This window comes from Columba livia, chromosome 6, assembly GCF_036013475.1.
Source record: "Columba livia isolate bColLiv1 breed racing homer chromosome 6, bColLiv1.pat.W.v2, whole genome shotgun sequence".
In the NCBI taxonomy this organism is placed as follows: Eukaryota; Metazoa; Chordata; class Aves; order Columbiformes; family Columbidae; genus Columba; species Columba livia.
The window spans coordinates 9,580,777-9,596,455 of record NC_088607.1 but is presented as its reverse complement, the minus strand read 5'-3'; positions in this window follow the sequence as shown (position 1 = coordinate 9,596,455).

Genomic DNA, 15,679 nt, shown 5'->3' with positions numbered 1-15,679 from the left:
CAGAGGTCCTGCTCTGCTGCGTGTGGATGTGGCTGTGCTCCACTGGGCATTGCAGTCAGCACACTGGTAATACCGAAGAAGTCATTCCCCATCTGCACTGGTGGTACATGAGTTCTTACAAGAAAAACCCAGTCCTTGCACATGAATTTACAAGCTGGATCCAGGAGGATAAAAACAGGGCTCTGAATGAAGGGAAAAGGCCACGACGCTGTACTATAGTTAGGCTGTGAGCTTTGGGGACAAGTGCTGCTTTCTTTTCCTGTGGAGCTGTACAGCATCTAATACTGTAGGGTCCTGGTTCATGACAGAGGTCTGACATACAGCTATAGTGCAAAAATAATACCATTAAATACCTGTAATAACATAATGAGGTAATAAATAGTAATAAAACCTTGGAGAGAGGCCAAGTATTATAGAAGGGTCTTCAAAGGCTGTGCTGCCCCCTATTACTCTTGATCTGGAATTGTACATGGCCTTCAACCCCCAGTGAAGCGGAGAGGTGTCAAAGAACTGAGGCTTTTGCCTAATGTGGGCCCACAGTACCCGGGAGTGGGGTGAGGAGCGAGAAAGGTTCGTGCCTCACTCAGCCCCTGTATTTTCCCCTCCTGCCTGGTACAACATCCTTCTGACCACCCACGGCAATGCCAGATCTTGTCATTGGTTCGGGGGCTTTCAGAGGTCATTCTAAAATCATCCCATGATTCAGCATTGTACCTGCATTTCCCAAGTGCTCCCCAAGTCAGGGGTGCCCAAAGTGAAGCCAGTGACTGGCTTAGGCTTTTTAGGTCTCAAACAGAATCCTGACCAACAGAGAGTGTTTCCAGCTATCCCACCACAACTACTCTGTTTCTTTTTGTGGCACCATTTCTCTTCTTCCCACTCACGTTTCCTCAGCTATGCCACTGAAGCAGCCCGGCACTGGACTACAAACTGGATTATTGCAGTTTGTGCCTTTAAACTTCCCAAAATAAGGGAATCTTTAGTGTGATTTGTTCGGTTTGGTTGGAATTTGGTCCACGTCATTTCAGCAAACCTGGTGAGATGCTGGTAGCACAAGCATTGCTTACTGAAGTGAGGTGATTTCTGCAGGCAGGGAAAAAAAAAAATTTTATTACAAAAACCAACCTCTTAGGAGTGGTCCATGTTCTCCTAAAAGTCTGCAGTTCATCAGTTTAAAAGTACTGATCTGATAATACAAATTCCTGATGCTGGGCTTTAAGCAGAAGGTTCTCACTCGCCTTTCTGTGCAAACCTCCTTTTGTGAGCTATTTGCTTACATACTTGATAAGCAACTGTCATCCCTAGAAAGTGCCAGCATATGAAAATATTTTGCCTACTATTTTCTCGCCGTTGTCAGATCTTGTCCAGAGTGGAAGACATGACGTCAGAACACTATTGCAAAAAGATGAGTGACAGGCATTTAATTTCCAGTGTTATTCATCAGGTATTTTTTCTTGCACTCTTCCCAGGAGAAAGAAAATGGTGTAAGTGGAATAACCCAAGGGGAGCAGCTTGTTGTAACTTAAGATTAAGCCTGAAAAATGGATGGACGAACTAAGCCACAGGTATTTTACCTAGCAGAGCTCACCACATTCCTGGAGGGCTACGTGGCGCCTTCATCTGGGCTGAACTCTTGGCTTTGGTACCATCATAAATCCACTTTTGGGGAAGTTAAGATGTTTCTGTTATCCACTGTTGTCAGTTTTAGTCCAGGAGAACAGCCAACCAGCGTAAGAAAATGTTCATGAAACCATACAATCTGCCCATTTACAAATAGAGGATCCAATTCCCTGCAATAAAACCAGCATGAGACTGTGGAGGGAGCACCAGGACAGAAAAAGCCAAGCAGAATAGCCCCTGGGATGGCGCAGATCTGCTGACAGTTCACACTGCTTGCTGGAGAAACCCCTGACTAGCAGTAGCTCAGTGCTCATGATGTTGGACAAGATTTTGAGAGGTTTGAGTTTGTTTCCCAGTTTTCTATAATATTTCTGTACCTCAATTCCCCACTTCTGAAAGCAGAGTTAGTCGGGGATTGCACATCCTTCTTGAATGTGGTAAGGGCAGCAGCCCTACAAATCCCACATGGTTATAGACTCAGTCACGTTATGCTGCATTCTAGAGCCTACAAGTTCTCCACATGCAGTATAAAATAACCATTAAATCATCTGTAATGCAGCCAACTTAACTGTAATTCTATAAGGTGTGGGTTGAGGACATGTACCTAACAGAACTGATTAGAAAGTATGGGAATTTTTCAAGGAAAAATTTAAAATAGCTTTTGCACTTTTTTTTGTTTGTTTTTAGTTAAGTAAACTTCTCTTCCTTCCTTTAAGCAGTTTTTATTCTCTCCTTCTTCCCACCTCTTTCTCATATTGTCATTAGGAAAAGTGGAGAAAGCGGATGCAAAGAGGGAAGGAAGAGTAAAACCCCCAAAATCTTCAAGCCTTGCTGGTTACTTTTTTTGAGATCATTGGGGGGGTTTGTTTCAAAAATGAAAATCTATGTAAAACCCAGACATTTCTGTTTAATAAAATGTCTTGTTTGTCACTTGAAAGCATGGCTGAACATCCCAAGGCCTTGTCTTCTTCATTTGCAGGTGGGAAAAACGAAGTGAAGCACCAAAGTGATGACCCCAAGGCCATAAAGCTGCAGCCAGTGTCAGAAAAGCTATTTAGATCACAGGAATCCCTGGGTCCTCTCCCAGATCCACACCGTCACTGCTCACGAGGAACCCACATGAGGTCTTCTACTATAACAGGACCAGGCTGTGCACAAGGAGTTCTCAGAGGGCTTCCCTTGCAAAAAAAAAACCCAAAAGTGCCTCTACGTCTCAAAATTATTTTCCAGAGCCCCTTCCGCAGCAGTGTGGTAAGGGGGTGGCACAGCATGGGGCTTGGTAGTCGGTGAAGGAGCAGGTAAAGCTCAGCAGATGCTGATGCTGGAGATGCGTGGCAGGTGTGGGGACAGGGGACCGGTGCAGGGAAGGGCTGTTCATAGATCTACAGACGCTTGAATTAATTGGCTGCTGTTTACAGCTTGGGTTTATTGCTCAGCTTTTAATTAACTGTTTCCGGATTTAATCTCACAAATGTTCTGTCTTCGTCCTTGTTTAATCCGGCAGTCTAATGGCAAGCTTATTTATGCAGATCAATACTGTTTACAAACATGAAAGCCGCCTGTTGGTTTTTGAACTTTATACGTGATGGCATTGGTTATCAATAGCTGAAGCAGCCCCAGCAGGTGGCATGTCAATATGCAGCCAGTCAATATTCATGGAGCAGCCAAGATTAAAACTTTTTTTTAGCAGGAGTGGGAGGGAGCTGCCTAAACTCCTCTTCATATTCATATATGGAGGATTTACTACCCGCTCCCACCTCTCCTTGCTTTTGTTTAGTTGCAGCCATCCAAATGGAGCGCTAATGAGAATAATCGGGTTATTCAAGAATATCCGTGGTGGTGGAGAAAATAACTTTTCCCACAATCAGCTCTGGACTCTAGTCCTCTCTGAGCCAGCTCACCTGCAAAGGCGTTTACCTCTATTAAAATGTTTTAAGTAACAACAAGGAAGGCCTGCCTTCCTCTCTGGACTTAGTTTACCATTGATTTAAATTTAAATTACTGAAGGTATAGCATTATTTTCCACTTATTCTATTGACTTCAGCAGGAATGGAAGAATCATTTAGAAAATGCTGCCTTGAAAAGCAAGTATGAAACCCCAATGGCTGGTAATTTTTGGTGAGGGGATGCATGGGGAGCGGCTTGTGATGTGAGCCCACTACTGCAGCCTTTTTTCTCCTTGGACCTTCTGCTTGTACCTTGGGCATCTGTTGGCATATTCTGAAGGGATAAAAGGGCATTTTCCATGTGAATTGCGTGAGCATGAGTAACACAGAGTCCCAGTTGCTCTTGTTGCTCTAGAATCAGTCTGTGTTAAAGTCAGTGGCCCAGCTTTTAACATGCCGTGTTAATCACGTGAATATCTCTGAAGGAGCAGAGCTGAATGTGTTAGTCACTAGTCAGGGCTAGTGGGAGCTTTTCTTGTGAAGAATTATAGGTGTAAATGTGGAACACGGAGCCTCAGCCTAATTTTATATGCTATAACCTTAACCTACCAAGGCAAATGAGATCCGGCTTGCCTGTGCCTAGTATTTATTTGCAGAATACTCCCATCATGAGCTGCATTCAGGGACCAAGCCCCTGCTGTGCTGGGAATGGTACAAGCATAGCTAATTGTATGTTTGCTATAAACACGGCTCTTACACAGTTGTTACACCTTCCATAAATACATTTCTAATAATCAGCAGACAATAGTGTGAGCAAGCCAGAAGCATAACACAAAGCATAAGAATAAATTTCATTTAATTACAAGGAGAACCTAATTAAGCCCGATTTTCTTAAACCAGTGTTAGACTGGGAGTAACTTCATACACATTAATAGAGTTGTAGCACATGTGACCCACGGTCTAATGACAATGACTAGGCAGGGATGGATTGTCAGACTGATGCATGGTGTGACACTAACTCCGTTCCTTAATTTCAAAGGTGCCGAGTAGATAATTTCTGTGCAGAACGTAAGGGCTTCAATCCTCTCTTTACCTTTTTGCCTTGGCTTTATACTTTTGGCCATTTGCAGCATTTGCTGACATTTTCCAGTCTGTTTGTTCTAATATTCAGTGACAACTCAGTAGCCAGGAACAAGCCTCCTGGGGCAGGAGGTGCAGTGTTTGCACTGGGGTCCCGTGGCCTCCCTGGATCGAACACCCTCCGTAGCCTCCCAAGGGGGTGTTTTGTTCTCTGGGTTCAGAGAGAATTTCATGGCAGTTTAATTTTGACTCTCCCCAAATGACTCGCAAAAGGACATCAGGACAGGGGGGAAATGAGGGAATGCCATGGGAATGCCGGACCAGCATCAGGCTCTGCAAAACCAAGCTGGATTTGGAAGCGATGCACCCTTGTATACAGTCGGGCTGGTTAGAAGCTGCTGAGCTGTTCTCTAGTAACTTGTGGCACACCGCAGCCTTTGTACGGCTGGCAAAGTCAGAGCAGCTAATCAATTCTGCTTTATTCTCCTAGCCACAGACCCTCGCCTGCAAAGCGCAGCGCCGTTTTTAATAGTGACATCTTGAGCGCCTTTCAGAGTCTACTTGAAAGCAAATATAGGTCTTTTAATAGGTTATTTTAATGCATTAAACTATGGAGAGGAGGAAGAGAAGGGAAAAAAAAAAACCCTGGCACATACATCTCTGCAAAAGTTTCAGAGTCTGGAAGAATCTGATCCAGAAACAAAAGCCCTTTGAATCTCTCCCCTTCCCTGCTCCCCCATGCCTGGTTCCCCCTCCCCTTCCTTCCTTCACTTCTCCCTCCTCCCGCTGAGCACTAACAGTGCCAACTTATCAGATACTTTTAGCTGCCAGCTTCCCAGATACTTTCCTTTGAATGTGACCTGGCAGCAGCTCACTGCAACTTTTGAACTGCTATATATGTCATATGCTAAGAAGAAGAAGAAGAAGCAGCTGAAGTATAATGACTACTGGAATACGCGATTCAAGACAAAGTCAAAATGCTTTCAGTGGGGAGCGCGAGGCAATTTATTTTAACTCGTAAGGCAACTTTGCTATCCGATGGGAAGGGGGGTGGGGAAGCAAGTGGGATAATCGTCATATTTTATCTTCACCTGAGGGCTGTAAGTCCATCACTAGCACCCACAAATTTTGCCTCCTGACAACCCTGTAGTGCCCGTAAGAGTTTGGGGTGAGGAGAGAGAGGAGGAGCGAGGGCATGTGCCTAGGGCACCGCATGTCCCTGGCCAAGGGGAGAAAAGGGAAACTGAGGCAAACCGGCTCATGCTGTTGCAACAAGTCTGCAGCAGAAATAACACTAGGGATCAACCACCTGGGTTTCCACTTTCTGTGAAAATGAGATCCCTCTGTTCTATGAAGGAAGAAAAATTCCCAGCAATCCAAAATACACAGGGAAAGAGGCAGGCAGCTGAGCCTCCCATGCCAGTACCAGTTCAGCAAGTGGCTGTTGTAGGTAGCAATGGTCATTCCAGGTTAATTGGACCTATTTTCCTTTTCTTTGGAAATGTACGGATTTTGACGCATTGCTTTAAAATTGCACAAAGCTGGGAAGCTTCTGATTTTTTCAACAGAAAAAGCCTACATTTCATTCAGAAGAAATAGTTCTGATTTTTGAAGTAAAATAGATTTTCTTTTAGGAAGGTAGAAATGAGCGAATTTACAGTGCTGAGACGTACAAAGTGGTATGGTTTATGAAAAAGATGTTTCAAGTGGCTGGGTGTTTGTCTTTCAACTTTTGCCTGGAAGGAAATGTTTGAATTCCCAAGTTATTTGTTTCAGCATGGAGCGGATGCAGTTTTCATGTTCTGTGGGGTATTCTGCACAGTGGAAAAGCTGGTTCCCAAACAGCTCTAGCTCTAATATGTTTAATTACAACAATGCCAGAGATCTTTCTGCATGTAGCTGCCAATTGAGGCTCTTATTAAAGAAGGAGTGGGAATGCTGAGACTAGAGGAAGGTGGTTCAAGATTTTCTCTCCAGCTCCGAGGTCATATTGGTGCAGGAAGCCCTGAGCACTCCCTGCACATCTGCATACCCTTCCCTGAAACAGGTAGACTAGTAATTATTTGTGATAAAGTTTATTAGTGTCCTTGGCACTTTTCAGCAGGCACAGATTAAGACCACCTTGGCCCCAAGGAGTTTGCTGGTACACTGCCACCCTCGCCGGGGCTTGGCAGGAGACTTAATACAATAATTTCACAAAGCGCTTTGAGATCAGGGGATGAAAGCTGCTATAGAAGTGCAAAATATAATGATTAATTGCCTTTTCTTGGTGGGAAGTTGCTATCATCTCTTCACTTTCTATGACTGGCAAACCGGAGGGAGTATTTAACTTTTAAAAAAAACAACATCTTTACAAAGTAACAAATTAAGATGCAAATCTGGAGGGGTTTTTTCCCTCTTCTTTTTTTTCCTCTCTCCCTTTCTCTCGCTCTCCTTTTTATTTTTTTTTTTTGCTAATTGGCAGAAAATTAATGACTGTGTTTCTGACTGAGCAGATGCTCCCGTCAAAAAAGGCAGATTTGGAATTTCTCTAACCCTCCTTTTAAAAACACATCAAGAAGGCAGTAGCATGTGGCAGGTCAGAAATTAAGCGAAGGTAACTGTACAGATTGTAAAGAACACAAAGGAGGTTTTGTGTATGAGTGAGTGGGGGGTGCTATTTTTCCCCCATTGCTCCCTTTTGTTTTAACTTCCTTGCATCGGATTTTAAGGGGGTTTTTGGTGCTTTTTTTTGTTGTTGTGGTGTGCCTTTTTTTTCTTTTTCTTTTTTTTTTTTTTTTTTAAACCCGTATTCTACTGCAGCTCATAATTAGCAGCCAGGCCTCTGGGACCTAATTAACCAATTCAATTAACAAAAAAAGCATACAAGTCACCCTGACATTTGTCAGCCATTAGGAGGGATGTCAGGCTGGCAGGTTCTACCGACACATTAATGATGATTAGCTCATTTGCAGCTCACTTTTACCCCAGGTGTCCACCTGGAGAGACTGGCACGAAACACTCAGCAGACAGGGAGAGGGGCTGGGGCTGGGGCTGGGAAGAGCTTTGCCGCAACTGTGGTGACCCTCAAAGGGAGTTTTGACCTTTCATTGAACGTATAATCAATAAGTTTTTTGCCTCAGCTAAGAGAAGCTGCTGTCCCCTCATCTGGCTCCTGTGCTCACTAACCTTCAGAGGAGTGCTTGCCCAAAGAGCCAGGGGACCAGCGCTTGCCCCAAGGGCTGAAAACCCTTGTTTTTCAACTCCTTCAGTGGGAGAGAGGCCTTTAGAAACATTTTCCTTGTTGATAGCACTGTTTGCTTGCTTATCGCAGCAGGACTCCTTCACTTGGCTGGGGCTGTTGCTTAGTTCAAGCCAAGCTCTTTGTTCTCAGGATTGATTAACTACAGTACTCTATATAACATAGGCAGATATTTATATAGACATCGCTTCCGTTCCTGCCTCTGATCTCCCTTAATTTAACTCCATTTCCCCAGCAGCTCTGATTTAATAATAGGTGGCTGATTGTTACGGAAATGAAACCAAGAGAAACACCAGCAAAGATCGCTTCCAGGATGGAAGGGCTTTTGACCCTTTGGAGGCTTTTCCTTTTTTTTCCAGCACCTGACACCAACTTTCCTGCCTGGGTGGTCAACTCCAGGTCATCTGAGATGACTGGGGGCTCTTGCCATCCAGGGGAGTGCCAGTTTTAGCTGCCATCAAGGGTACTGCCCAGAAGGGCTCTCCTGGGCTTGGTGGAGCAAAGACATCACTGAGATTTGCCCCTGGGGGGGACTTTCATGGAGCTGTCCAAGGTTCATGGGCAGCCCCCTTGACCCATGGATTTTGAGAGGGTATTTTGGGTGGCACAGCGATGGGAACACACCTCTAATATCATGCAGGAGTCAGTTGTCTCCATGTCAGACCTGCAGAGGTGCTGCCAACACCCTCCTTCACCCTGCCCAACCATCCTGCTTACACCATCCTGCTTACACTTCTTGCGCGCCAGGCAGCCCAGTCCCAGCTGGATGTTCAAGGTGTTGGATGACATAAGCGGAGAAAAAACACAGAAGTCACCAGGGGCTTGCACAGCTCCCCCCTCGTTCAGATCCATCTGACCGTGCTTTTCCAGGAGGCCAGAGCATATCAGTTTCCTTCTCATTGCCTCTTATTCTTCTTGTCCATCACATTGCTGGCTGGCCCCAGCCAAGCACAGACCACAGACTGCTATCAAGAGCAGACTTCTTCCTTGATTTTTGGCAGTTTTTGTGAGTTTACTGCCCACAGGTTGAACTCCTCACATCCAGAGGCAGTGACGACAAAGTGTAAAATCCATTGCACCCTCTCTGAGCAGGGGAGAACGCCCAGTGAGCTGTTCAAAGACAATCGGGTGCTTCCCTTAATTTCAATTAAATCCTAGCTGTGCCTCCGCATTGACTAATCATAGAGGGGCTGATTCAGCTCCCTCTGCAAAACAGGACCTGCATCAATAGCCAGAGCCAAACACTCCTTCCTGGAAATCTGCAGAGCACAATAGTAAATACAGAGAACTGGGACTATTCATGTATTAACAATGCAGCGGCAGCAACCCTTTATTGTCACACACATTGTTAAACCCACAAAGAGCAACTGGTAGGTTAAATCTATTTTAGCTGGGAAAGCTTGACAAAAATCCTTGCCACCAAGCATTTGATACTGATCACAGTGTCACATCAGGGAACAGCAAGCTCAAAAGAGCAAGTCATTTTTTTATTTCTGAACTTTAGAGGCAACAGCCTCTCCTCTTCGCTGGCTCCCCAGTCTTAGTCCTCTTAGTAGGAGGTGGTTTGTTTTTCTTTTTAATTATTATTATTATTTCATTTTTTTTCCTTCATGCCACTCAGTGAGAGCAAATTCAGGGGAGAGGAAGGGAAAGGGAAAAAAAAAAGAAGGAAACATACAATGCTGTATTGAGGCAACACAGATGGAATGTGAACACAAGCTTCTTAATTCCAAACCTGGGGACAGCAGCAAAGGGTGCAGCTTGCGAGGCATCAGGACAGCTCAGTGACAAACAGTCATGTCGTAAATCAGCTGTCTTCTCATACAGAAACATCCAACCTAGAACGTCTCTCCGAAATAAATGCCTTGGAATTCACATGAAAGGTTTAACTCAGATGGAATTGTTTGAGTTACAAACACGACTATAACCTATTTGTTTTTCCTAGGAGTTTTTTATGCAATGAGACCAGGATTTTTCCCAGTAACACGTTATCTGGAATCATGTCAATATTCATGGCCTCATGGGCAGACTCTGTGAAGGTCCCTGTTAAAAAACTAAACAAACAATGGTCCTTGGGGAGTGCAAATCTCCCACAAAAAAAGATGGGAAAAAATTATAATACAACACCATTTGTCCCCATTGGAGGGGCCACTGGATACTGCCAGGAAGACAAGGGGACATTAATGTTACCCAACTGGTGGAGTTTCCTCATAGGATCCTACTCTTATTTAGTTGATGGCAATGAGTAACTCTCTGAAAGAGCAATTCAAAGCTTCTGAAGTGGCATCACATGTTGATTTTATAGCAAATTTCTATAGGGACCTTGAAGATAGCTCTGCTAATGTAAATGTCTTTCACATTAAGGTGCCCCTCTTATGTTCTTCAAGTAGACTTTCCCATTAGTAGGAATTACAAGTCACTGATGGGAGAAAATCCAGGGCTCTGAGTACAAGGCTTCACCATTTTTTATTGCCCCCATGCCTCAGAGTAGCAGGATCAGCAGCAAATAGGAAATTACACATTCTGTATTTGCTGGGAAGAGCAGATGACATTGGATCCCTGCAAAATGTTCTATGTGTACATGAGTGAAAAGAGGTCTGGATGAAGACCTTTGTATGCTAAAGGACATTAGAAAATACCAATAGGCAGGATATTGAACTACCCACCAGAGGTCATTGTGGCTGTCATACCACGCAAGGAAACCTGGGATTAATGAATTTACAAGCTAAAAGAGCCTCTCATCCCAGAGCACTCCAAAAGGATTTTTCAAGAAAAACAAACAAGCAACCCTCCCCCCCCCAAAAAAAAAATAACCAAACCAAACCAAACAAACAAAAAAAACCCACCCCAAAACTAACCAACAGCAGTATAAAAAACACAAAAACAAACCAAAAAACCCCAACAAAACCTACCAACAACCAAGGTCTGCTTCATTAACTCTAATGCATTAGCCCCAAGACCTGCCCAAGCACCATCTTGCTAGATAATATCACATTAACAGTCTCAACTGCTTCCTTCCCCGCCTGCATCATTTCTTCTTATTGCATCATGCCTGACAAGAGCAAGTCAGATGCAGTGTCCCTCTGTCTGTCACACTGCCAGCATGGGGAGGCTGGAACAAGATTACGTCCTTCCTCTGAGTCTCTAGGATCCCCTCAAAAGGACAATCCTATAGCACGTGTCAAACCACAGCCAAGAAAGACAAAGTTGTCTGCTGCTTTGCCCTCTTGGTTCGCCCTCCTGAGTTAATGATCTGAGGACTTCCATGCTGACACCAAGCTCCAAATAAGGATCACTCACCTCAGCTCAGGCACCAGGTCCCTTAGAGCTACCCCAGGGTCAAGGGCAAACAGTGACTATTCCTTGATTCTCCTGCTGGAGACTGAAACTTGGATGTGATCCCTACACCGAGTTTCTCTGTGGTATCACCACTCTGCTGTGAACCTTATGGCTCAATTTTATGGATGAATTTTATGCCATTGAAAGCCAGCCAGGCAGTGTGGAGAGGCTGTTTACTCAGCCATAGCAGGAGTATCTGAAAACACTGACATCTTGTGACAGTTTGGAGTGAGATGACAACAGAAAAAAGCTGGAGAGCCTGCAGGGTGTCCGTGCCTATTTAAGGACTGGAGATTTTAAAGAGGCTTTTACATGTTATTACCATTTGTCACATGCCTTCCGTACCACAGCCTGTTTGTGGACCCTGCTGCTGCCTGTGTGAGCAGGTTCACGTGGTCATTTAATCACATTTAAGCCCCAAGTTTCTGTCTACTTTGCTGCTGACCCATACTGTTACTCTTCAAGTGAAGGTATGACAGTTCAAGGCTTGAGACAGTGTCTGAGCAGAGAAATTCCTCTGGAAGAAGCCTGAGCTCCCATCTGCATGAAGTGTGCATGAGTGACAGAAAATCCCAGACAAGCAGAGGAAAAGTGAGGGTCAGATTTCTCCAAGGCTCATGCTCAGCTGTAGCTACATTAATGCTCTTCTTCTGTCCCAGTGCAAAGTCAGACTGGCTGGCTCACCCCCTTTGGCTTTGAAATGGCCAGCCAGGAACGCTGGTACCAGGGGGATCAGACAGCCCACGTGCTTCCCTCAGCCCACCTGGTCCCACATGAGCTGCCCGATCTCCCTGCCCACAGCTGCCCCCAGTCCCCTGGCACCCACCCTGCAGCCCTGCACCCACACACACCTTCCCATGCCAATGACTGTGTGTACCAGAGAGGGACGGCTGTCTCAGCCATGTGGTGGGAACAGTCCCCTTCCCACCCCCTCTCGCCCCATCCAGCCTGTTCTGTGTCCCACAGACCCCGTCCTCAGTTGATAATGGCTCACAGCAGCACCAGGGCTTTCTGGGCAGGCCCTGCACAGCCACGTAGAATCTCAGAATAGTGTGGGTTGGAAGGCACCTTCAAATGTCACCTAGTCCAACCCCCCTGCCATGAGCAGGGACATCTTCACCCAGAACAGGTTGCTCAGAGCCCCATCCAGCCTGGCCTGGAATGTCTCAAAGGATGGGGCACCTACCAGCTCTCTGGGCAACCTGTTCCAGTGTTTCACTACCCTCATTGTAAAAAATTTCTTCCTCATGTCTAGCCTGAATCTCCCCTTCTTTAGTTTAAAAACATTGCCTGTTATCCTATCGTAACAGGCCCTGCTAAAAGTCTGGCGCCGTCTTTCTTATAAGACCCTTTCTAGTACTGAGAGGCCACAATAAGGTCTCCCCAGAGCCTTCTCTTCTCCCTGAGCCTGGGCCAGGCCATCAGCATCTCCAAGTGTTCATGTGTTCAGGTCTTTGCTCTTTGTTGGCACTTGAATTTTGAGGGTTTATTTATCAAAAATAAAGATTTTTAAGCCCCTGCCATGAAAACTGAGGTGGCCCTTTCTCCCCCAATTGTCTTTTTCTGCCCCATAGGAGAAGTCCATTCTCAACACAACTGGCGATAGCCAAACGCATATGTTTAAATTCCAGAATCAGGGGATTTTGCTTTAAAATTATAGGATGAAAAAAGGAAATAGAGATATTTGTTTACTTCACTATTTGCTTAGGTCTTTTGAGGAGTGAGTTTTCAAACTTTACTAGCAACCACCACAAGTGATTACAAGATTTTCATACATTCACATGACTCCCAGAGCTGGCAATTTGAGGAAAATTACCCAAAACTCAAGATAAAGCTATGGAAGCTGGTGTTGTTGGGACTCAATTTGAAAGCTGTTTCTTAACTTACCTACATGGTAAAAAAGCAATAAAAATAGTATGATTATAAGACATTAATTATTCCCCACTTAAGAGCTGAGCTATATGAATGTCATTAAAAATAGGAATCTTACCGAGTGAGTTCAATTTGCTTCATTTGCAGAGATATGTCATAAAGACTGCCAGATAAATAGATGCTGCAAATTATGTGAAACGATGTAAAAGACCTGATGTGAAAATTTAAAATAAAAGAGTTGTTATACTTGGAAAAGAAAAAGCTATATGCTGGTTGAGAAACCAGTCAGCATTTTCCAACTACTTTATTAAAGAGAAACTAGACTGTTTTCAAATTTCTTCCTTTGAAAAAACCTGAGGTGTTACGAATACTCTGCTAAGCAGAGTCCAGGTAAGGCTGATGAACTGCTTTAACCAGCCTCTGTTTCCAAAATTAAAGTTCTGTGGGCAGAAGAGGTCATCAGGGTGGCTTGCTTTTTCCTTATTGAAGTCGTGTTTGGGCTTCGCAGATTTTAAAGCCGGAAGGGACTATTATGATTCCCTTGCCTGACCTCCTGCATAACACAGACTGCAGAACCTCACCCAATAATTTTCCCATCAAACCCATAACTTCTGTTTGATCTAGAGCATATCTTTTACATCAAGACTGGATATCTCCTTAAAGACTTCAAAAGTGATGGGGAATCTACCAAGCTCCTAGATAAGATAGTTTGAATTTGTCTAACTTCAGCTTTCAATCACTGGATCTCATTATGCCTTTTCCTGCCAGATTAAAGTCCCTTCTTCCATCAGAAATCTCTTCCCCATGTAGGTACTTGAAGACCTTGAGAGAGTGATAAGAGAGGATGATATTTCTTGAATGGGTGAAGAGAATGTATCATCTTAACAAAGATAAAAACTTAGCCATGGATATTCTTTATTTTCCCCCCAGTTTAAAGCTGGTAAAAGGTGAAGCAGTACACTGGTCTGGTGAGTAAAGATTACTCCCAAGAATAAGGGCTATAGAGTCAGGCTCCGACTCACTCATTGTAAGGTGTATTACTGTGGATTTTAAAATGTCTGACAATTAAAGTGCGCTTCATTTTGCCAGGTAGCAATGTCACAGAGCAGGATGCTCCATTTGCCCACATGATCAGAGACTCTGGTTTTTTTATCAGACATTTACAGTTTTGATCCACTCAGGAATGATTAATTTCATAATTTTTTATCCCTTGCTTTCTAAACACAAGTACAAGAATAGCTTCACCTCAGGCTATGTCTGTTTTAGAAATGTTTACTACAGGCCCAGCAAAAATAGACTATTTTTTGTGTGAATCTACATGAAGGGCTAATTTTTGCTGTAGGCTAATTGTGAAATTACATAGACATTTCTAAAAAAAAATTTAAAAAGAGACAACCAACAAAAAATGAAGCATAAGAAAGAAGTATTTGGATGAAGGTGTCTCCTGCTCTTCATGGAAGTCCCTGTTTCCCCCCTCTTTGGATGACTAACAAGCCATGGTAATAATTTGGCCAAGGAGTTCATGGGAACATTACACTACATTGTGTATTGTTTATCGAAGGTGGGTATTGCCATGGAGTGTATTTAGCTGGAATGCCCCACATCTTTCTGTGGAGGAACAAAGGAGATTATCAATGATTAGTGGTAAGCCATATGCTCTTGGGATTCACGTTATAAATTCTGTCCTGCATCCTTTTTGACAGAACACACCACTCACTTCCACAAAACTGGTTGGCTTGAAATGCCTGAAAACATTACTCTGTTCAACACCGGTATCATTGACTTTTCTTGATTTGTCCTTCTCATCTTCAGCTGCGTGCATTGCTGACTTTTTTTTTCTCCTTGTTTTTGTCTCAGTTGGTGTTGTGGTTGCATTTAGCATTGAGGAGCACACATGGACTCATCTCTGCTATGCATCTAAAAATCTACAGGAGCATGAGCTAGGGGCTCTGCAGGATCAAATCCTCAAAACAGGAGATGGATGTGACATCAAGGACTAGTCCTTCCCAGAATAAATCCTGTCTTATGTTTGAAAAAAAATCTTTTTTTAACATCACGTTTCACATTGTGTGCATATTAGGGATAAGGATGGAAATAGCTGACGGTATTTTTGGCCCAGCACACTGATGCTTTGGATAAAGATTAAATTCTGGATGTCTCAGCAGAATTGGCTTTATCAACAGTGCTAGGTACTCCAGGTTCTCCTGTGGGTTTAGCCACAGGCCCATCGGCAGTGGAGGTCTGGCATTCAGCCAGTGTCATCCAAGGAACTGAAAGGATCTCAAGAAGCTGTGAGGGTTACGTGCATATGGGCAGGTCTGTTTTATTAAAGCAGGCAGGGCACACAGTTTACCTTTTGGAGCCAGCAACTGCCAATACAAACTAAACTTTCCAGTGCTCAGCTGGGAATTAACCCACAGGACCCAGTTTCAAAAGCACTGCTGGATCAGGAGCTAAATGAGCCCCAGCTCGGCCCTGGACTGCAAGCGTGGAGCAGAAGAAGGGGCTGTTTGCTTCTTAATCCAGCTGACGTGCTGCATGACCCTGCCCTCTCCATGCTGGCTGGCCACATCGTGCTGTACTCCAGTCACAAGTATGTTTAAACATCTCTTTAGCCTGATTAAACACCACTGTCTTTGGT